We start from the raw sequence: 25,536 nt of genomic DNA on the forward strand, positions 1-25,536 counted from the left end.
CTGCTGCAGTATGACTCCTTAGCCAGTGGCCAGAGCTGCTAATGTGCAAAATGAATGCTACAAGACCTTGACAGTGGGGGTGTCATAAATGTCTACTGCACTGGCCCATAGTGACCCTTTGCCTCAGGTTTCACCATGCTGGCCAATTCACAGAGTGGCCTTGCCTGCAGCAGTGTGCAGCAGCAGCAGACAGCCAGGCTGAGATGCTGGCCATGGAGGCGGAGGTCAGCACTGGGGTGATGGCAAAAGGTCAAGGGTGAGAGGGTGATGTTATCTATCTCCCTCTGACAGCCTACAGGCTTTCTATCAAGTGGGTAGGGGAATTTCATTTAACCAAGGCTACACTGCAAATTGTGGGTATAACTGTGTATGTATGTTGTGAATCAGCTTGTCGTTAAAAAAGTTGTCTGAGCCTGCATAATATGGCTGTTCTGTGTGTGGATGATGTTAGGATGAGCAATCAGACAGCAAGACAGGTTTTAAATAAATCTTCAGTTTAACCCACTGGGACAAAAATCTTGGGTGACTGATCGATGTCTGCACACCTACATGCTACTGCAGTTGTCAAACAGTAAGTTTGACAAGTAAGAAAAACATATGTGTGTCATGTTTCTGAGTATATCCAATGGAGTTGTCAGTAAGCATATTGTGTCGAGAAAATCTAAACCCATCAGTCAAGTTAACAAAAGGTCAGTGGCTTTGAGACTGCAGCGTACAGTCCGCAGTATATCTCTGTCTGAACGGGGGATGTTAGCCCACTACCATGCTTGATCACAGGTTATTGCCTTCAGCTATACTGCTGCCCAGAGCCTTGGTGGTGGGAGGAGATCAGTTTATGTTTTGTTGGGGGCTTGAGGGGTGGTAAAATTGGCTCCTGGAAACCTGCCAAGCCTTCGACTGACTCATCAGCCAGGACCCAGGAGGAGACCTTGAGATAGACAGAGCATTCTTCCTCTCCTGCCTCAGATCTACATCGTTGAGGGGTTAAGCCTTGCCAGATTGGTTTACTGTGTCTGTGATGCCTCCTCTTTCCAAAACTCCTGTAGGTATCATGTAGGCAATCGTGCATGACACAGCCTGAGGTGCAGACACGTGGATCCAGCACTGGCCCATAAACCTATGCAATCCACCTTTGTATTTAAGAAGACTTTATTGGACAAGACAGGATAGGAGAGCCTTGTCAGATACCTCAGGAAAAAACACATTCCACATGAAAACAAAACACAGTCCAAAACAAAGCTAACCACTTTCACAGAGATGTATTGAAAATGTATTACAGCAATAGTGCTGCTGAAAAGTTGGCAAAGTAAGAACTGAAAGCCACAACGCTGAGTTTCAGAAAATATGTCCACTCTTACGACCAACCAAGCCAGTAATCAAAAACCTCAAACACGTCATTTCACATTTGTCTTTTTTCTTACTGAGTGACAGGCAGAACAATCAAATTTAGTTCCTCTCAACAAACCCACATGTGTAATTATGCAGAGAAGTAGGAACAAATCAACACATGCAGTGCAGTCGTATAGTAATATTGACACACAGTAGTTTCTCAAGTCAAAGTGAATAGAGCTTAATAGACTCTGAAAGGAGCAGTTGTCTTTTCCACTGTCAGTTTCAATTAGTAATTTATAAGCATCTTTTGATAAATTAGAATTATTATTAAAGATGGTTCAAATAAATTCTATAATATGAAAAGAACACAGCTTTGGTTTCTATTGTGACTAGAAAGTGACATTTCCATTTTAAGGGCCCTTTGATTCTAACCCTTCTTTTGTCATATCCCATTTGAATTCTTATGTTTCAGGTTTGTATTTGTGGTTTAAACTGTGGTGCTACTGATGAACATGAAAAATTGTAAAAAAGTTCAGAAACCTGAACATGGTGGTAATGGCAGCAGCTCAGATCTTTGACGTTAATGCTTGAAAGCCTAACCCTGAAAAAACAAAACAAACAAAACTCAGGGTCTCTACAGTGATGGGTGAGAACTGGGTGGGTCTTTATGACATTCACATTGTCTAGCCCCAACCTAAGGTGAACACAGTTTGATGGAGCAAGATGATAATGTGATTATGTTTGAATTTAGAGACAATATTTTAAGAACAGCAAAGAAACTATAATGTACAATGGACAGAGAGTAACTGCCCATACATAAAGCTCCAGTCAGCGTTATTCACTGTCAGCCAAGTGCCTGAGGCAACTGTGGGGGTCGTTTGTGCCCTGATCCACCTGTGGACTGGAATAAAAAAACATGAAAGTAATCCATCACCACACCTCTACAGCCACCAGCTTCTCACAATGTGGATGCATGTACTAGTGTCCATATTGTGAGAAGCTAGTGGGGCATATACTGTACACAAATGTGTTTTTAGAGATGTCTACAATGAAACTGGGATCTTTGGTATGGGTTTAGATGTTTTAATTCGGTGAAGATAAATCAGATGCTGATAGACTAATAAGTTTCCATGTTTCCTGCTCTAACATCAATTTTCTGAAACTCACAGATGACAGTAAATTCCTACCCGCTCTGCCATTTTCCACCATGAGAAATACTTCCTTGAAATCCATTGCAACCATGAATGTACGCTGGAGCCACTATGCTCAATGGCAAAACTTCACACAGCCACTTTTCAGGGCTGTGATAATCAGTGTTGTGATAATCAGATTGATGAGTGTTTTGAATATATTGCACAAGAGGGTTAATCTTTGGTGTTGGACAGTTTGATTCTTTTTAATTGCATAATTTGTAATATTAGTAAATGTTTAATTAATAATGTCAAATTTCATTAGCAGGAATCAAATCTATAACAGTTTATATTAAAAACGGCAAGACTCAGAGGAGACCACCATATCAACATTCCATGTCAATAAATACCTACCTCATAAAACAGAGGTGAAGGTAATCTGTCACTATACACAACGTTTAGGTCATTACTTTAGAAACAACTGCCCACAGTGTGTACCTGACAGACTCAGAGGGTTTCCACAGCTAGTCAGCGGGATAATTTGCCATCTGTACAGGGATGTGTTGTTTAGCTGTGTTTCTCCTGCTGTTTAACATAGCCACTAATTGGAATGACACTGGGATCTAAGGGTCTCTTCAAGTACTGTTGTACACCAGGTAGAAATTCTTTCATGTTATCCACATTAGTGGAAAGAAAGATTGTTATGCAGTGCCTGGTGTCGGGACACAGATCCCTGTGAGCATGTGTTCAGGTATGCCGTTGCATTTACAGTATAAATATAGCATGCTAATTGATTGGGTCTCTAAGTACTGTATATAGTGTGGCAATACTGATTCTGAGGACATCATAGAGAACACATAACACTATTTGTACATGAAGAATCATTAAAAACACAGTCATTTCTATCTCAGTCCAAAAAATTTTATACAGATGATAGAATTTCTATTTATTACTGTCTCACCTACATCGAAAGGTAGCCACAATGACAGGCAGGGGAAGCGACGTGATGAATCAACCGGCGGGTGCAATCATTTGAAAATTCCCTTGGCAGATGTGGTTGTGTGCATGTCTTTGATTAACTTCATTAATATACATGCCTCGCTCTGATACACAGGCAGTGGCATATGGTAAAAACCAGGAACAGGAAAGAAGTGATTTGCTGTTTGCTCTGGAAAACAAACAAGCCAACAGGTCCTAGCAGATGGCGCTGTGCGCGATGCTGGTGGGAGGCAATGTGCTGCATCGGATGCTGCCGCCAAGCAGGAGCTCTCCTGTGGATGAAGAGAAGACTGACTATCGCCCTCGGCCTGCCGCACGATAAACAAATAAAGCATCCTTCTGCTTTCTTGTGTATTGAGCTTTTTATCCTGCATTGATCTTACCTCCTGATTTCAAAGCACAAAAAAGAGCTTGTTTTTGGCAAGTTAAAGTGCTCTAGGCTTGATGCTCTTCGGAAAGCAGCTTAAAGAAGAAATGTGTTTAATAATGGCTTGTTTGTGTGCAGCTCTCATTTCCCTCTTTGCTCCCTTCCTCTTCCCTCAGCATGCCTGCGAGCGCACTTTCCACTTTGTTCCCATTTAAATAGGAAAGTTGGCAGCTCATTTACATTGATAATAAATGTTGGTTATACACTAGCAAGAAATCACAGTTTAAACGGTCTTGTACCTTTTCTCTTTAATACCATATGTATCAGCCAGGGAACTACCAAAACTACAAACATTACACAGGAATTCAAGAATTCTAAGTAAAAGTAATAATCATGCAAGGGACAGACTATATTAAAATGAAGGTAAGGTGAATTTGCCATCAGGTTACATCCACTCAGCCATTAAGCTGGCAAGGAAGAAACTCAGACCAGAAATCTACTCTGAGTAAACACTTTTACGTCATGTTACAGTGTCACTGAGTGCTATCATTTATGATGGCCACTCATTTATGATGGCCACATGATCAGTGACCACAGCATCAGAGATAGTGTTCTCCACTTCACTCTAGGTTTCCTTACGGAAGAATCTTTCAGAACCAAGCCAGGATCTATAAAAATATCACATATTGTACAGTCGTCGCACAGTTTCATCAAACCTACTACAGAACCGCACATTAAATTTCTATGGTAAGATTCAAAGCTCAAAGCTTGAGTAAATTTGCATACATTTTGATTCAACTACATTTCACCTTTGTTATCCAAAGCAGAGGCTGGGCCAGGTATATGAAAGGATCAGAGGGCAAAGAGAATAAAGTGCTTAGTTGGTTGGTTGTTTAAGAGTGACTATTGTCATTAGTCCCTGGTCTGCAGAGCCTGAGGCCCAGTCCTCTAATGTTCTCCCCTGCTTGCCAACCTGCATATACCTTGCCCCAAGCCAACACGCCCCTATAGAGCACAAGCTGCGAGTACTATTGTGTTTAAATTATTCAAAGAATGGAGATGGTCAAATGCACTAGTCTTGATATGAGTGGGCTGAAGGTACTACCATACATTAAGTAGTCAAAGTGGCCAATAGGGCAGAAGATAACTGCTAGTAATGTAGGAACCTTTTGGTAAAGATGACAAACTCCTGTTGGTTGATTACTACTAACATTTGTAGGACACATGCTGAATGCCAGTTGGCACTACTTCAGCAACAACACTATGACAATGGGGTTAAACTACTGCCAACTTGTGCCCACTGTTTCTCTTGTGTATTTTGGCATGTGCTTTCATAATGATGATGATGTGACTGCTATTGGACATTAAAATATTTTGTCTGTTTACCAGTGCTGCAGCAATTTGGACTCTGGAGCTCCGTTGGCTCATGTTGCTTTGAAAATGTACATATCAAATTGCTGAATGTCAAACCCTTTTCACAGCTGACAAATATTGCTACTAGACACTAAGCACGGTGCAACCCACCTTTGTGACAGCATTTGCAACTTTTCATTCAGATGATTTCATTATCTATCGCATTATACTTACATTTGTGTAGATTACTTTGAGTGAATGCATGTCTAAATGAATATATGCATTTAGATAGTTCTGTGTGTGGATATATCAGTAGATGTTGGGAAGTTAAACATGTACATTAGGTTTATTAATATAATTTCTTGGCTATTGGTGGGAGTGATGGGGTAAACAGGAGGATTTTGGAGACTGGGATGGAGAGAGATGGTAGGAGAAATGATCTACAGCTCTATTTACAGTATGATGTAATACAGTTTTTAAATATATATGTATATGGTATATTCAAGTAAACTGTTAGACATCTACTTATATACTAATATACTCTAAAAAATCAATAAAGAAATCTTGTTAATACCATTGAGAGTATCTATTAAAAGTTGAGAAATGCAAAGCAGATTTTCACTCATAATAAATGTTTGGAATAATACCTCTATCATCTTTAGGGCTAAAATATCATCTAAGGCAGATGAAAGTGGGACCAACCACAGAACTCCACATCTTTTGCCTCCCCACAACTTCAATTTTGGGCTCAAGCATGCATGAAATAAGGTTCTTTTGAGGATAATTTTTTGAGGCAAACTGGGGTGATTTCTAAATCAGCTAAAGTCATGCTGATGAATACAATGCATTTTTATTGTACAGTGTACAGTATCATCTGTGCTTAGTGGCTAAAGTGAAGATTGACCAATTCATTGCAACACTATTTTTTTTAGTATTGACCACAAATAAAACAGATGGGACTGATGGGATTAATGGGAAGCTAATGAGTAAAATACAATGTTACCTCCTCCTGACTGAGCAGATACATTCTATGTATAAATCACATGGAAATAAAGTATGTAATCAGCTATGATAAAGGGTAGTGTGTTGTTTTGTCTGTGACTGACAAACTGGACAGTTCATTTTCTCATCATCTGAATCATAGCCTTTTTAATGCAGTTTAATGGTTTGGTAACTCCTCTCTATAGAGTATGTTGCAAATGACAACTTGAAAGAATGCACAGATATAATCTGTATTTGTCGTTTTTATATAATGGGGTTGCTTTTTTTCTCTGAACAAATACATGAAAGAATGATCTCATCTTGTGCCTCAGTCAGCAGGATGAATGTGGTTCTCTACAATATCTTTTATTTTTTGCTTTAAACTGCCTTCTTTTCATGGGCTGTAAGTGTTTTTTGTTTTATGTATGGTGAGGTGGAATTCATGCATAAGAAAAAGCTTTCTGAGGCTTTTATGTTTCCTGTGTGTTCGATTTCCAAGGGTGCGATTATGATGCAGTTGCTCTTGTCTAGAACCTTGATAGTGGTAATTTCATCATTGCACTTAAGACTGACTATCATCACCTTGCACTATATATCAATTAACATACACCATTTGCTAATGTTAATGATTAAGAAAGTTGCAGGCGCTGATTAAAATATTTCCCCTTGATTAGTGAACGGTAAACAACTTAGTGCGTGCCATTGCTGATGAACGTGTCGCTGCAATCAGTTGCTGACAGACGAGAAGTGAGAGAAATGGAGAAAAAAACAGAAGGAGGGAGGAAAAAAAGAGCAGGAGCCACAAAACTGAAGGTCTGGAGTCCATAATTAGGCAGCAGTTTTTCCTTTCTAACCATTTTCCCAAAAGAAAAGAAGCCTGACTACTTAATTGGAGGAATCAAATTTAGTCAAGCGCCCCGTCGGCTCAAACCTACATCATTAAAGTTGCCAGCTAACAAACATCAAACACGAGGCAGCATTAATGAAGCAGATGTATTAATTTCCCATTTATGAGCAGCTAAGCAACTCACTGCCGCTCCCCGTTCTCCCCCCTCGTTGCTCCCTTTCTCCCTCTCTTTCTCTGACAGCACTATTAATGATCTTTAATGCCCCACAGGCAGTAATAGGCCCCACTGGGAGAGCTGAAACACTGCGATTTGTATTGAGGATTTAGACATAACGGGGGAAAAGGGAAAAGAGTGAGATCTTGGGGACAGCTCTGAGGCGCTTGATCAGGCCCAGGCCTCACAGGGGCGGCTGCTGCTCCAGAATAATAAATGACAGCCTCACGATTAAATCAAACCTTCTGCTCAAAAGGGCCAGAGCGGCTGATTGTCACTAACAATCGAGCTGCTTTTTTAAACACCTCTGGGAAAAGAAATCAAAAGCAGACAGCATGGAAAAAAAGCTTCAACGGCAATCTGGCTCTCAACACCTGACAGTTAACACACATTGGGAGAGACAGACCAGAACCAAGTCCAGGGAATGAAGACCTGTCACTGGCAAATCTCACGCCATACTCATTATGCCACTAGCCAGCCTAATGCCTATGATACCACATCATGCATCATTAGTGCTAGCAATAACCAAGTGATAAGATAAATGACAATACATTTTTATAGTGGCTATTTGTTTAGATTTAACAGCACAATAACATATCCTTTATTAGATTTGCATCTTCTCAAGTATTACTTCAACAGCATGAAATGATAATGAAAGCAAACCACAGCAATGTCCATCCAACATAAATCTTATGTTAAAATACTGACAGCATGCAGTATGTGCCCATGACATTAAAGGACAGAAACAATAAAAGCTACAGATGCCAGACACAAGCAAGGCCTTTGTTGACGTTGTCCCTAATGCTACATGTGCACATCTAATTATCTGGAGCGGAGGATAACCCAGATAAATAAGCCTGCACCGACATTAACCTACAAATTAGATATGCTGCGCTTTCCAGACCTGCAGCTTTCTGAGGCTCACCCTTAAAGCCGTTTGTTTGTTTCTTCATTAAGCTCATTTACAGCTCTCTGGAGGCTGATGTGAACGCTGTCTTGTTGCAAATATTTATTTGTGCAGGAGACAAAATGCTGATGAATTTAGCCTACATATACTCAGCTATGCCTACTGTATAGAGTCCAGTAAGTAAACCACAGCCAAATCTCACATTGTATTATATTTATATTAGAAGGGTTCTGTGGTACCTGATTTACATCTAAGTCCATGTTTAGTGCCAGTCCAGTAGTAGTATGAAGTTGAGTGGCAGAGTGGTGAAAAGTAAGGGCATGAAGATCGGGGTGAAGGACAAGTGTTTGGTTTTGATGCCATAAACTGGGTTTTGCTGCTGCTCCTCTTGTAAATGTAAAGTGGTAGGAGTTAATTCTATAGACTATAAGGCACCTGAAAGACAGCTGTGCCAAAACCCTGCCATACAGCAAAACACTTGTGATGCCAAAACATTGACATCCACATAGGTGCTTCAGGGTCTGTTCTTTTCCTCTCACTCTCTCTTCAGACAGCAGAATCATCATTTCCTCCCTGCCTCACTGTGGCAGGCAGCAGTGGGGTTAAGCTGCCAGCGATGCGACGATAGTGAGAGGGGGACTGCAGCTGGGGGTTGCAGATAGCACATTCTGTCAAATAGCGTCAGGCTGCCTGCATAATGAAGTGAAGAGAATGACGGTGGGAGAGGAAAAACTAGGAAAAGGGGGATGGTTTCATTTGTTGCTGCTGAAACTGATACGGCTCCACCACAGTCTGAAAAGCAGCAGGAGCCTCAGCTTATAGGCAGGAGGAGATGAAACATTAAGTTGTGGCCTGATTAATTGTCAGTGCAACACATACAATTTGTTTTTCTGCCTGTGATGTGTGTATATGGGTTATGGTCTCTATTTGATTAAACAGAGACTCTTAGAACTGGTCTTCACTGGATCTGTTCTACAAGCACATCACTAACACTCATATTTATGGTACCTATTCACAGCCACATTAACCATGGTGTCCTTGTGGTGTTAGATATTGTTGACCGGCTTCTAGATTGTTTTTTATGCATGTAAATGAACTGTCTATGTGTATTTTTGTTTGTGGGCTCGCTTGTCTGCAAATTGTGACAGATGCTTACAACGGACACAGTCTAGGTAATATTTTTACCAGTCCACTTTGTTTATACTTCCAAATTAGTCTGACTAACCATGATGTGTGTTTAAAGTCAGCTGGATTGTCTAACCTGGTCATGTACACTGTAAGTTCATAAAGCTGATACAAAAAATGGCAAAAATGATGAAAATAATGCCCAGGTTGTGTGAAACCAGAACTTCCCTTTAACTAAGACTGAATCTAACAACGTTGGACAACATGATAATTGACCAAAAAAATGTTCACTTTATGAAGTTCTTGAAATGTAACAACTATACCTGCTGTGAATTTGCATGATTTATAGCATACAGCAAAGCATTAGCATAGGTCCTAGAAAATATTTAAATACAGTGTAAAATGAAACAATTCATGAAACAATTAATATCAATTAAAATAATACCTATCGACCATGTAAAAGCAGCCACATGAGACAGCCTCTCTTATTCAAGGCAGCCTTGAGGACACACTGGCTGATAGCACTGAATTATATTAATACTGCCTTAGACTTTTCTCAAGTACTGTGGCATTTGTCATCATTGGACTCTCCTTGATCAGTGGCTTCTTTATCATGATATGCCCCCCCCCTCCCAAACACACCCACACACACAACACCCACAAACACATACACCCAAATGTCTGCACACACGCCTACACTTCTCCCCTCAACACCCAATGATTTCATTAGTTTGATATTAGGATTAATGGGGCTCTTCTGAGGGACATAAATCAATTTGAGAAGACTTTTCTTAACCTCAGCCTCAACCTGCAATGGAGCCATCAAGCAGAGGGGTGACTGAGGGGCAAGAGGCTGGAACAGCCACATCATTGGTTTGCTTTTACTGGGGGGCTGGGGCACAAGTAATTTTGCCTTCAGGGTTTATGATCGAAAGAGTTCCCCCTTCATGCTCTATCTATTAAACCCCAGAAAGCTCCCCCTCTACCCATTCTCCTCTTCCACAACCACCTTCTCTTTTCATCCCCAGTGCCTTCCATCCATCCTTCCATACCGCCATGATTTACAACTAGTACTCATGCGCTTCCTGGGAATTGATTTCCAGGGAACTGTGCCTTGTGCCCATCCTTTCTGTGGGGGCCATAACGATCAGGCTGTGGATCATTAGTTCGGACCACTGTTTTCCACTGCTCTGCTGGCTGGGTGCCATACATCTCCCCACTCCTCCCGAGTCACAGCCGCTGTTAAATTGCCTGTCCTCTTTCCTCCTCTGCCTTCTCTTCTACCCCCACCTCCCCAGTACCAGTCACACCTCATGATCCTCATCTGTCCTCTTTTGCACCGCAGCATTTATTGAAAAGCAAGCTGTGCTGGAGCCAAAGCCAGTGGCGAATGTTTATACATGTCTGAGGCCTGAGAAAATCCCCCTCACATGTTTCTCCCATCCTGACACAATGACCTTTACCTCAGTAGACAGATACACAGACAGACAGATGGATAACACATCCCTCATGTTATTTGTGAAGGAAGTCACTAAATGACACACAGGGATGCCATATCACCACAGATGGCTCCTCATGACAAAATGCTGACTGGGGTAATGTGAATAAGAAAGTGATGGAGTCAGTCCATCATCAAGAGGGTATGAGCAGAGCAGTGGAGCTCCTGGTTCAAAGGCTCTTATTACGCCTCCTGAGGAACAATATGTTCTGATTTGTTGCATGTGCTTCTTGACAATGTGCCAAAATTGAAGGCCTGATTGAGCTTCCAGGGTTATTTTCAAAGACGAAAGCCAGTATTTTTCCTTGAGTGCTCAGCAAGCTGCCATTTTTCCTCTTTTCTTTCACTTTGCAATCTTAAAATTGACAGAACAATAGAATAACACTTATCTAGTTCTCTAGTGCTAATCGCACTTGATCAGTCTCAGAGCCACAATCATGCAGGCGATGATCTGCCACATTCACACTGAAAACTTCAACTGTTTCTTAAATGACAGATCTGGATTGGCAAAACAACAGTGTCCTGGTATTAATAAATGTTTCTGTGCCTTGAAGTTGAAGTCATCGTTACTCATGTCTTAAGAAATTACAGCTTGAAGACAGAAATCATCTCCAGCTGTTGTCTGGTGGATTCAACCTCTACTCAACAGGATCAGCTTTCTCAAACTCACCCATGTCTCACAGCTGCTTGATTAATTGCATTTACATCTGGGAGATGAATCCAAAACTGGTCAAACAACTGTTTTGCTGTATTAAAAGGCTGAACTTAAACAAACAGCAGCACAAACCAACAGCCTCAGCTGCCTCTAATGGCTCTACAGTGTGCTCTGGCATTGGCAGTGGAAGCTTCTCGAACTAGAGCCTAGGCCTGGCAGCATGCACTGGCAGCGATGATTTACAACAGCATTTAAGTGAATCTAATAAGCAGAGTGAATGCTTCCCGTCGCTTTGGCATGGCCCGTGCCTGGGCCCTAATCATTCAAATATTTTGGCAAAAGGCAATGCCCCGCTCCTCTCCAAAAGAGAATAATGAGACACGGAGCTCTTAATCACAGCAGATCAGTTCAAATAAATGAAAAGAGAATCAAAAGCATTCTTTGCAGAGGCAGCCTCTCTCTCTGTCCAAATGAGCTGACAGAGGGCCAGATCTGCGAGATGAAGATTTACCCAGGAGATAGAGCAGATTTTCCATGACTCGTGAAGCAGTGTCTCACTCTGGCAGACTACAAACTGGTTCTGGAAGAAACAAGGGACAGCTTTTGTACCATTTTCTTGAACTTGGATGTTCTAAGTAATTATATACAGTATGCACACATATACAAACATACAAACACAAATATTCTGACCAGCCCAAGAAAACGATGCGCCATAATCTTCACAGCTTTTTAATCAAGCACTCCTCCATGCTTGTTCTCCTATCACACCTCAGATGCTTTCTGGAAACCCACGCAGAGCAACGCGGTAGCTCTGACACCTCATCCAAACTCAATAATTCACCATGCTTTCACTTGCCAATTCTTCTCTCTGCCAATCTGAAACCCTTCCACACACTCCGCTTGCTGAGACAGCGCTCTAACAAACGATGCTGTCAGTTAACAAGATGGAAAAACATTCTGTTAATTTTTTTCTCTCCCTCCTTCCCTCCACTCCTCGGCAAGGAGTCTTGATGTGCAGAGACGAGGGCTGGATCACAGCTTGCCTGGGGGAAGCCTGACACAAGACAGGCTGCCGCTGACATGATGAGCCTCAAGACTGCTGGCAAATTCTTGTGATGTCACTTCCCGCTCTCGACAGCTCTGACACCTTGGCGTGGGGTACTGGGAAGACAAGGGATTGAAGGAGCTGCTGGAGCGCTGGTGAAGGTTGGGTAGGGGAAGGGGCGGGCGGGGGCTTGATGAGAAGAAACAGTGGTGCGTTGACTGCACGGCTCTTCTGTTTTCTTTAATGTTCCCACTTTTATCAGCAGTCGGAGCTGTCAGCGGTAATCACGCTTGTACTGAAGAGCCGCAGAGACGATAAGCCCAGCCTGTCAGTGCCGCATCCACCACCGCAGACATATGCTGCTGCTGCTCTCCGTGTCTTTCTTAATGCATGATGGCATTCTCCCCAGAGAGAGGGGAGAAGAAAGACCAAAAAGAGGTGGATCATCCTCACTAGGAAGATGGAAGGAAAACTATCACATCGCCTGCTTCCTTAAACTGGGGTGTGTTGTGTGTGTCATTTATCACAGTTAAGTGATACTATGATACATGGTGGAAGGATGTTTCACAAATATCACAGCATAGGCACCAATATGTCTCTTATGGCTGTATCGCTGAAATGAATAGTAATGAAATAGCACAAAAATATCATTAAGTACAATAAGGGAAGCATAAACTTACTAGAGATAAACTATTGATAATTGCAATTATCTTAATGCCACAAACTAAGTGTTCCATGATTTTTTAAATAAAGATTGTTTAGAATGATCAAAATAAAAACATTTCATGTAGAAAGACATGAAGCTGAGAGGCACACAACATCAAAATTAAACTGATGCTGTGACGTCGTAGTCGAGGCTTTTCCTTCCTATGGCAGCTTTGTGTGTGGAGACTGGTGTGCCACTAGTAACTGTCACATCAATCTACAAAGATGATGACAAATGAGGCCTTGTGTCAAAGCTGGTGCAGTCTATTTTATGGCTACAAGACATGATCATTACAGAGATGAATAGTAATTACAGGGCACAGAAAACACGCTACGGTCGCATCACATGCATGACAGGTGGTGTGCCACATATAAATAAGGGAACGTGTGGCAGTCAAAAGTCGCCAGGCATTCGGTTACCAATTATCCTCCTCTTGTGAGCATTAAAGCGCTGTGCATTGTTTACTGTTAACAGACATAATTGAATAATAATGCCCTGGTCCCACCTGTTCTCTGTGTAGGGAAGATAGCTCTTTGGTTGGAATAAATGAGCTGTTGTCTCCCTCTTCCTCCCTCCTCCTCTCCCTCTCTCACTGACAATGGGGCTGAGAGGCCTGCCCTGGCAATGGCCATTAAAATAATGTGGCCTAACCTGAGCAGGGGTTAACCAGCTAATGTCCTCGGTACTGCTCCTCTGTGGACATGAATAATGCAGATCGGGTTCCTAAACAAGCACACAAATGAATCCATAAATCACCCAGGTCAGGGGAGTCTTATTAGCCCCCCACCCCACCCCAACAGCCTCCTTCCCATCTCTTTGTCTGATTCGTCCCTGTCAGGTTCATGCTGAGGGAGCTTCCTTATATAAACATGCAGTTAAATGTCCTGTTAGTTTAATAGGTTGTGGACTAACAACACAGAGAAACTGACATGCAAAATGTCAAGTCCTTATATATGCAATCAGATGCAAGTTAATGTTTTATGATTGTTATGGTCTCAAAATGTTTTGCTAAATTTTTTTCTTGGCATAATCTTAAAACAAAGACACAGTTTTTAAAACATTTATTATTACTGTTGTAAACACATGCTAAGCTGATGTTTTACCACAATGGCACTTATGGTTATTCTAATCCTCCTGGAATTGGGGCATAACAAGCAAATCATAACCAATGTGTGGAGCAACACTGTGGGGACAATGCAAATAGAAAACAAGAAAACTCAGCTAATTAAAAATAATGAGAAATAGGAAATAAACCTCAGCAGCTTACTTCCCAGATGTTGCTAAAATAAACTCAGAGGAAAGAAGATAAGTTATGGAGTGAGGGATGCTCTGTCTCTGTAAACAGTGAGAGTGGATCAATATGGATTTCATGTATAGTCGAGGATGAATTACCGAAACAAGCAAAACCAACAAGACGCCAACGAAGCCTTACACTTAAATCTTTCTAAGGCTTCCACTTGTGCTCATGACTGAATAACCTGCTGAGGGATCAGCATGGGTTTTACCATTAATCCCAAGATTTAGGAGGTGACACCTCCCCCACCCAACCCCAACCAGTCAATTTCCACACTATTATCACCTCTGAGAAATGTATTCTTTAATAACTCTTCCTACACGTCCTGTGGGTCCCAAAGATACATCGTCAAGCCCTTCAGCTCAACACCCCCATCAAAAGAGAATACGAACAGGCTCCTGGGAATTAAGTCACTGCTGGACACAAGAAAGGGAGATTGGTATTTTGTGTGTGTGTGTGTGTGTGTGTGTGTGTGTGTGTATGCAGTGATCAAAGAAGCACAGGAGTTTAGTTCACATAGACAACTAACTCTGTTTCATTTGTCAAATCTAGTATGCGCTCCTCCATACTCCATCAAACAAAGCCACTGCTAGCTCACAGAGTCATTTCCCTCACTCCCAATTACAAATGAGTCCATTAGTGTGTCTGCAATGAGCTCTGTGCTGTCTCCCAGTAATGGCTTGTGAGATTTCCATCATAATCATAATGGCTCCCAGAGCAGCCATGAGTGCAGATGGAAGGTCGCTCATAGGTAATGAGCTATCTCACCACCCAAAGGGCACATGTCTTTTGGTTTGTTATTTAGAACTATATGCCTACGCCTTCATGAGCTGACACACGCTTGCTTGTGATCGTGTGCTTGCGCGCACTCTCGTGACATGTTTCTATGTATGAAGATGAGGAGGCGAATTCAGGAAAGTGAGGACAGAGATGGGCAAGATGATGCTTGGCACTGATTAACGTCATGAAATTGGTGTCTGGGCTGCGACTGTAGACACTAAATCACATAACTCAGGCCAACACACGACAGCTAACAGCAAATGCCATCCTCGCATTAGTTTGCATGCTGACATTCTTTCCATCTCCCTCCCCTGGTTGTGTAGCTTTGCCAAGCAGAAATATCATTACGACCAGCAGTGTCAGTATGACTCACCTCCACTTGCCATTCGAAACACATCACATTCTTTTCTCTGGCCTCGAAGCGCAGCAGCCAGCACATCTGCATCTTTTGCCAATTATTCTCCGAATGCTGGTCTTGGTAACATTTTCAGTGTGTGTGTGTGTGTGTTCACTGTACTAGTGAGCTGGATGTGTGCATAGCCATGAGGCATGTGGGACTGGGAAGGAACGGGCTGATACAGTGACCTGACATTTTCATGTATGATTCCAATTTTCATAAGGGCCTGTGTTTGTCTGAGGCTTTGGTGTCTGCTTGCACAAACTTTTATGCAAGCAATCAATGGAGGATAATCACTATGGGCAACATTGGTCTCTAGAGTACTGTAGAAAAAGATCTGACCCAATTGTGTGCTGTCTGCTGGAGCCATGTATAGAGTCATATAATGATGCTCAGTGAATGTTATTGGTCGCCTATATGGTATCCACTATATTCTTGTCAATGTTATTTTGTAAGTGGCTTCTATACTGTAGCAGCCATGACTCAATAATTTACTACATAAGAAGTGAAGCACAGCTACAGTTATTAGACCCAAAGATAATAAGTTTCACCAAAACAGTCTTGTATGATCCACCATCTTACAACATAATATGTTCAATTATTAATGGCAGTAAGAATGATCAGTGGGCAGACCTCTGGGATTGGGCCTGCCCCCACAGTCTGGCAACTCAAAGTCAGCTAACATCCCACTGTGCTGAATCAAAAGGAATGCAGTATTTACTCCTTATGCAGCTTTTTTTTTTTTTTTTTAGCCATTAGGGTACTCTAATGATAGAGAAATATACATAAGGGTCACCCACAGTTCTATACTGAAGTTCACTCGCTCCCGGGAGGTCTGCCATCTCCCTCAGCTTTAATTTGAAATCGCTCAGAGACAAAATGGTAGCTGTTTGATTTATCCCCTATTACATTGCTTCTTAAGAATCGGTCAGGCAGCCTCATGAATTCATTCATCTCCATAAGCTTTCTCAGTGCCACTTAGTCCTTGTGTAATCTGGGTGAGACCCCTTATCACTTCATTTGCACAAGCAGGAGACTATCAATTCCTGTCTTGTATCTGGGCCAGGGGAATTAGAGCAGAGGTGTTTGGATGTGTCCAGACCAAACTGCAGTGACAAGAAACTGATTACACACTGAAACACCACGCAGGTGTTCCATTTCACACCCTATATTTACAATATTAGCAAGCATTAGTTAAATATACTTGCTGCTTTATTGCATACACTCTTTTCAGTATAGATCACAATCGACAGGCAGTTTTCCACCATGAGTCACTGATGTATTGCCACTGTGAAAAGAGAGACACTTAAAAGCATTTAGCTGGTGCCTAGCTCCACACAGCAGCCTCATAAAGGCAGACAATGGCTGAGCTTAATAAGAAACAGAATGGATCCCATGAGTGTAGAGGACCCATCAAGCTGGGGAATTTCATTTAATTTCCCCAGGGCCATCTATGTCTTGTACACATAATTAGAGCCCAACATGCAATGATCCTTGTGTTTTGTCAATAATTCCCCAAGGAGCAATCAGGACAAGGGTTGGACATGCCTCTGTGACCTGGGCTACTTGCAACAAGCTCAGCCACCTAATTACACTGCCTCTAACAAGCAGTGTGGTGGCGGTGACGGTTGCAAGGGAAGCGTGTGGGGGGGAAGGGGACCGGTCTGAGCCCCAGAACCGACGGTGTACAGCTCCTCCTCAGAGCCCCTGATGTCATTAGGACTGTTTGTGGCTGCTGCCATGCATGCTGGGACAGTGTTGTCATTCTGACAGGCCTGCTCTCCATTTGCCTCATTTAGGATCCTCTTCTGTAGTTACTCACTGCCACTGGTGGCTTGCACAGGAGGAGTTTAGGGTTGTGGTTCTATAGCAGTTATTTGCTTCTGAGACTTATGCAGTAGAGTTCTGCAGTCTATTATATATCATATGTCCATAGTTACAAACATTGCTAGCCAAATTATCCTTACTGGACTATTCTCACCGATGCAAAAGCTGATATTCAGTCACTGAGCCAGTTTTCACATTATTTTCACACATTGTTTTGTTGGAGTTGTTGCATGTACAATATAATTCCCTGGATATACAACACGTAAGACTAAACCTGTTAGCCAAATAGGACACTAATCTAATGTATATAATATATATATATATATATATATATATATATATATTTTATATATAAAAGCAAAACTACAAACAAATAATGTAGCCTATACAGAAAAATATGTACACAGATTTTTTGAGGGAGAGATTTGTTCTAAATTTGTAGTCAGTAATACATTTGTTTTACATCACCTCTGCCATAGGCTGCATTACAGTCTGCAAAAACCCTGTTAATTTGGTATAATTCACACTCTTCGTGTTGAGTGTGCTGGGTTTGCTTTTGTCCTCTGACAAATAGCAGATAGAGAAATCATGCCTTGGCTGCAGGGATAAAGCCATTTTCTGTGGGTGAGCTGAGGTTGCTGTGGAGAGTGGAAAGACAGAGAGCCAGGAGCCAGTCAATTCTGAAGCAAGATGCCTGCAGAAATCATTGGCTTGACAAAAGGGCAATGAGGGGGCAGAGGGTTTGTGTGAGAGTCGCTGGCCCAGTTGCTGGGGGGGGCTTATGTGCAGGTGAGCCAGGCCTTGACTGACATCCGCCAAGCGCAGCGAGAAAGTTTAACCTTGGCGTGTCAGAGAACTCACTCTCAGCAGGGAGAGAGGGCAGATAGAGAGACAGTGAGGGATGAAGAGAGAGTGTGTGAGAGAAAGAGATAGGCGCTGTGAAGGGCTTCCTGCATAACAACAACTAATTTTTTTTTTTCATAAGCGGCCTGTTTCCAGAGACACTGGTTTGAACCCAAGGTCTTACTCCATGCATTATTAAAGACCGGTAACTGGCAACACTGCCTCATAAATAGAGATGAGGACAGACACCTGAGGAGCCAGGGCGCTGCTCACTCTTGATCGGCCACAAATCCATCGGCCTAACACGACCCAGAAGGTTCTACATACACAGTACACCACAGCACTCTCTTTTACCCAGCAGCCCTCTGTTTTGTTACTGTCATTGCACCTGACAAATGGCAGCATATGGAGGTAAGTTCATTATTGCACAGGTCAATGAAGTTAAAAATTTAGTCTGACTCAACATGTTGGGCAGCATATATGTTATTTTTGGCTTAGAGCTTAGGCCAATTTTAGCTGTGCTGCTAAAACAACATTAGTGACATTGTTAAAAATATTGGGAGATCTAATGATGTGCTTAACAGATGGCTATGGAAATAGTTCAGTTACCAAGAATAATATGCCATGCCTTCTATATCCTATTGATAAAGGAGACTTGCCCCAAGAAAACTGATATATAATGTGAACACGACTTAAATAGTGGAAAATATCTGCCATATTACATTCTTACTCTTCTCTGATATGTACTGAACTTAATATTTCTTTAACTGTGTTTTTTCCACTCCAAAGCCTCTCTGTATGTGGCCATCCTCATAAAGCCATTGATATATGTACACAATGCCTGAGACATTTTTCTTTTTCAGGTCAAGAAAGATGGAGATGGTTTTTTCTTTCCACAGGACTGAACATCTCAGTCAAACAAATATTTATGATTTTTGTTGCTGATTGAATTATTTTCCATTCCCTGTGTTCTCAGCTTGTGCTGGGAATTGAATCACTGCCTTTGAAACATGATTCACTGCTGCAACTGTTCCCCACCCATTTTATTTCAAGGACTTGGCAACCTTGTTCTATTCAAACGTGTGCATTATTACCTTTTATTGTTGGCCATAAATGAATGGTGAGGTTGAGTACTCTAGAGGCAAGTGTAATACATTAGGGCTTGTATAATATCACGTCTCAAGGTAAAAGTCAAACCTTCTACAATTATGCGTTTTAACACCAGAACTGCCGTGCTAGAAGCTATCATATAGAATCAGGAGGTAATCTAAAAAGCAATAGCAAATCAGTTAAAAATGCAAAAAACCCTTTAGATTGCATTCCACTTTCTTTTGAGTACAGATACAGGGTCTGCACCTTCACAAAGAAAATAAAATAATGATTCCTGTATTGCTGTGTCAGTGTAATCTGCATGGGTCCAAATACCTCAACCACGACTTTAACAACCTGTCTTCTTTTGACCATTCAACAAATATTTAACAGTCACACACCAGAGTTAGAGGTTACATATTCCTGCAGTACCTGGGAGAAGTTTCATAGAAATCCAGACACATCTGATAAAATAGAGCAACAGAATGCCTTTTCAAACTGTAGACACCTTTTCAGACTTAAACAGTTTCTGCATGCATACTGACAGCCAAGTGTGAGCAATTATGTAGATAGTGAATTTAGCGTTTTATGGAAACTGTTAAACTATAATTTAATGGAAAACAAATCATTACCCTTCATCTCTTAGTTTCATCAGATGCAAGTGCGCAATCTTTTTGTTACACAGTTGACAGAGATGAGACCTCTGCATACAGCAACTTGGTTTTAATGTTAAAAAGACATGATTGGCTGTGCTGATGGTGTAAAAGTACTATCTTGATAACATGCTGCTGGCAATCTAACATGTTGGTGGACAGTTGTGAAATTCTCACTACTTCACTGTTAATCAATCAAAAATGTAATGTTAAGGGCTCCAACGTTCACGTAGGCAAAAGCATCTTGTTTGTCAACTTAAAACTGACATATTTTGGGAAAAGACATGGCACTAGTAAAAATAACAATAAACCTCACACACTATTCATAATTTTGTCATTCATTCCTAAAAACCTAATACTGACCATCAGTACAAACAGTGATCTGATCATTCTTCTTCTGAATGAGACATTATACTAGGATATAAAGAAGTCCTGAAAGCTGGGAAGCTTTCATGATGGGATTTTAAATTTCAAAGGCTATTCAACAATTTTGAAAAACACTTTCAAGGCTGTATTTTGAATGCCTATGCCTTGAAAACCTTTCATTAGATGTTGGCTTATCAGTCTATAGCCAGCATAGCTGATGTGGAGGGTTCTCTTCTTCATTTTGCCATTCTAATTTAAATGTAAACTGAAAAGCCTTGAACGGAGATGGATGGTACGAACGCAACATTAATGAAATGTTGATCATTGTCCACATCTGAGGCTGTGAGTGTTAGCAAATAGAGATGTTCTGTGACAGAATGGGGATTTACCTGCTGGGACAATGAGGGAGTGAAAGCTGTGGAGCTAGCTATATGGGTCACAGTGAATGTTGGAGAATGGCAGAGGGTCAGAGCCCCAGAGGCAAGCCAGCATGCTGACGCTATGTTCACCACCACAGCTCCTCAAGTCTCCTCTAATGTAAAGCTAGCTATGCTGCATAAACAACACAAGCATATATAATGTTTTTTGTTTATGTGCAAAATGATCTCACCAAATTTTAAGCATTTGTCGCCCAAACACCTAAATACAAATCACACCCATGGTGTAACATATCAACATGCAAGGGCACATTAGCAGCAACGGTGTAAAAACTGTAAATTGAGAAAAAAAGATGCAATCTCTTGGCATGGGAATATCACAGATAGGAAATATAAATAACCTGTAAAGTGCATTGGCAGGTTGACATTTTCACCTCGTGTCACGATCTTATTTCAGAGGAAAAAGAGGGATGTGAAAATTTATGTCAATTAGCCTGCTTCCATTTAATTACCAGTGTGACAGCTGAGGGGTGAAATGTCTCTACTCTGACCTTCTCTCCTGTGGCCTTATGCTCTGCAGTGTCATTACTGTACTGCTGGGCAGAGAGGCAGGATGGGCTTCACTACAAGGGAGGTTGGGAGATGCGAAGGAGAAGGGGAGGTTACGTGGGAGGACAGGAAGGTGGGTGTGTGTATGTTTGTGTATGTGTGGGCCTGTCTGGGGAGTGTTGCTGCCTGCTGACCTGGTCATCCATCAGCCAGCCCCCAAAACCCCACCCCCACCGCCCACCACACACATCCACACCCAAACATACACATACACACACATACACAACACACACATAAATCCCTTCCTCTGCCCACCTCCCCCCACCAAGGGCCCATCAGTGCAGCTCTCTGCCAGGCCTGGAATCTCCACATTAATTTCTCATCTGTGGCGCCCTAATGAGCTCCGCCTGCTCGTCCACCTCAGAGACCCTACTGATTATCAGACAGGGGGCGACCATTTGTCAATGGCAAGAGGTGGCATTTACACTGCTGACCTTGCTGCCAAGGAGAGAAGAATCAAAAAGGGGGAGGAAAGAGAAGAGTAGGAAAGAACAGAAAAGGAAAAGAAAGCAATCAACAGCTCTGGAGTGCCACGCTGCTTGCTGGTGAGCTGTGGTCTTGTGTGCACGCGCCTCAGAGGGAGCAGGGATTTGTCGGTTATTGGATGGAGGGGAGCAGTGTAGGTCTGTGACACCCGCTAACCTTAGCCAGGGCTGCTGGGACTCCGGGGGTATCCATCACCGTGGCAGCCCCGAGACCCAGACTGGGGGAAAAGCCACAGAAGTTGCCAGGGGAGGGAAAAAAGCTAGTAAAAATTTAATGCACTCCGCAGAGCGGTCATGTCATACTTGGTTATGGAAAATAATCCCAGATGCCTGCAGTGCTAAAATGGAGCTGTAATGTGCTCGCCTCCTAACCCGGCCTGACAGCCATGATGTACGACTACCATTACCGGAAAATATCACTTCAACTAACCCGTGATCCGGCTCCGCTAAGGGTCATATTATCCATGAGGAACAAATTACACTCCCCCAAAGTAAATACAAATTTCCTACACTGACTGGGTACAAAGCGCAGAGGGGGGAGGGGGCAGGCGGGAACGTTACCTATGACAACGCTCTGCAGAGTGACAAGGATGATAAAGTACATGACAAATCACTGGCTGACAGGGTACTCTAGTGCAATCAGCCTCAGCCTCGGCCTAGCGAGCACCCACTCAAGCCTGTAAACACTACTCTCTTCCTTTGGAGGGGGCAAAACACATAATCTTTTAACGCTGACAAGTTGCTCTCTCCTTTTTATTACTCATCCTTCCCACTGCAGTGGAAAGAAGGAGGGTTGGGGGAGGTGAGGGGGTATAAAATGGTTTTATGTACAGTGCTGCCGAGTGATTGAGAAACATGACTCTTCTGCTGTAATTGCCTGAGGGCAAACACAGCAAAACAATAAAGGAACAGAAACAGCAAATATATTACCAGTTCTGATCTTTATTTTATGTCAAGGACAAACAGGTTCTCTCGGCTGCTCTAAAGCATCCACTTAGATCCCTTGCTTCCAATAAGAGCAAAGCACAGCAAATTGCAGCACTCTGTTGCACGGCCATTAATAAAACGCAAAGCATTATTTTAAAATGGCATTTACAGCTTGTGGCTGTTGATAAAGCAAGTAAATAACACTTAGGAAAGGTGTGGTCTCCATAAAAAAAGGCCTGGAGGCAAGGGAAAAAGAGAATAAAAAAGCTGCAGAGTGATAAAGTCTCGCAGATTACCCCACAAAAGGCCTACGTAACACGACTGGTGAACAGTTGAGCCGGAAAAAGCACTTGAGCACTAGCTGATATTCACACTAAAACATTTGACTGGCAGTTTCAAGCTGCCATTTACTAGCGAAAATCACTTAAGCATTAGCAAGTCCAGACAGAGTAAGTGCCTGAGCGCACTTGACAATATTACAAAGACTGCTAAGACAAGGTGCAGAAATTTAATGCTGTTAGAGTCTAATCAAAAAAGATTCATGTTGAGTGAATGTTTTGGTGCATACATTTTTGAAAAGAAGTAAAATAAAAGAGGCTGGATGTGTTTACATTCATAAAAAGTATATATTTTAAATTTAAATTACATGTTATAATTTCCCAAAATGATATATAGAGGTTTTCTGGAGCTCTGGATCATACACATTCAGACTAAGGGGAGGTTTCACTGTCCCCCTAAAAGGTCTCAGATGGTGGACAACCTGTTTGTGTTAACTACACCATGAAACGAGGTCATGTTATTGGGGCTTTGTTGGATGCACATGAAAGACACCTGAGGCTATGGAGCTCTTTTCGGTGTGCTTTCCTGCCAGTAAAGCGGAGCATCGTTAACTGGGAACAAGCAGCTCCAAATGAACAGGCCAGTCCTTCCTAGACCTAATAAAATGACCACCTGATCCTCTGAAAGGGAGGACTGTGGAGAGGATGAGTGCAAGAGCCCTTTTTGCTGGGTTTCAGGAGTGAAAAATGGACAAAACTACATGATGGTGACAACCAAAGTGTGTATTTCTATTTGAATCCCAATGCAAATTTAGAGACCACATGATCCCAAGGGCCAGGACTCAAATGGCCCACTGTATAGTGTAGGCTGAAAGTAAATAAACCATCCCCTTTTAGACATGCAACATTATATGAATGAAATATGCTAAAAAAAAAAAAAAGTCAAATACAAAAGCATTACTGCACTGCATTACTTATTTCTGGTCTGTGTGTAGATAAGGAACATGTAGCAATATGCAGACCAACACATTTCTCATATATAACATAAACCTTGCCTTTCTCATTATAGATAGGCCTAATGGCAGAGAGAAATGAAGACTGGTGGTAAAAGGGACCTTAGCACAGATGCTAAAGATAACACATATACCACTAGTAATACCAGTGTTGTGTGGCGAATGACTGCAGTGAGCCTGCCTCCTACCTGTCTCCCAGCATGCCATTAACATGTCATGTTAGAAATGGCCCATCCTACAGGTCAGTTTGTAATGAGCAAATGCTCTGACAGTTTCCAACACATGCAGACATACACACACACACACACACACACACACACACACACACACACACACACAAACACATGAGCAGGACTGTGTGCGCACATACTCTGAGATGCGAATAGCTGTCTCTTATCAGAGCCTGGCAGCTCCCGCCGACACGGCAGAGGCCTTCTACACCAGGCAGAACATGATTTCTCCTGGGAACACTTTTTCCATTTCCTGCTTTTGAAGGGAAACTAAATAAGTCACGTTTGTCCTCATCTGAATACATTTGACCCATTAAAACGGCTCTGCTCTCCCGCGTCCTTCTCTGCTGCGGTGTTGTAAAGTAGACCGCGTCGCCCACAGAATGCAAATGACAACAGTGACAGTGGGCGTAGTGTGCCCGGCGCCTGGCAGGAGCAGATAGTGGCAGAGGTGATCTGGACTGGGGGAGGAAGGGGGGGTAACAGTGTTGAGAGGGAGCTTCAATTAGTCCCTCACATCAAGGAAGAACACATGAGTCACCCCGTCATAGGGGTCCCCTATTTACTAATTCACTCCTCTGTTACTTTAACACACAATTAATCAATGACAGGAAGGTGTAGTCGGTGCTGTTCATCAGGAACGTAACGTGAGCCAGGGTGAATTAATACAGTCACTGGGGGGATTACAGCTCACCATGCTCTCTCTCTCTTCCTGAAACAAAAAGGAATTGCCACCGAGACAGGAGCAATTTAAATCGACAACACTGAGTAATGACTCAATTTGCTGCACAGTCTAAACACCACAAGCAAATGGCATTACTAAATCATTAGAGTGGATCTAGATCTCTAGTTAGAAGTCACTGGATAATATGGTTGCTCTTAGGATCTATAAGTTATACTCAAACTGTGAATACCTGGATATTATAAATAAAGCTGTAGTGAGTATTAAAGATGACTTCTAACAAACCTGTAGATACTTAGAAGCATTTGGACATTGTAATCGATAAGATTGGCTTTAACCAGATTTTTACAGCCATTACTAATAACATTATAACTGTACTGCACTGTTTTTTAAAAAAAAAAAAACAATTTCACAGATCTTCCACTTTGTAGCAGATTTTTACCAACAAAATCTGTTTATTTCCCAGCTCTCTTTAGCTCTTTTTAATCCTTTTGCACTGATTTTAGTATTTGTATCTGTGTTTGTTT

At 42.0% G+C, this 25,536-nt stretch overlaps 1 protein-coding gene across 2 annotated transcripts in view; it reads right to left on the reverse strand.

The window, feature by feature from the left end:
* Positions 1 to 25,536, reverse strand: part of auts2a (activator of transcription and developmental regulator AUTS2 a) — a 289,146-nt gene that overhangs the window by 70,900 nt on the left and 192,710 nt on the right. The window lies entirely within an intron of this gene.

This window comes from Lates calcarifer, linkage group LG20 (assembly GCF_001640805.2).
Source record: "Lates calcarifer isolate ASB-BC8 linkage group LG20, TLL_Latcal_v3, whole genome shotgun sequence".
Classification (NCBI taxonomy): domain Eukaryota; kingdom Metazoa; phylum Chordata; class Actinopteri; family Centropomidae; genus Lates; species Lates calcarifer.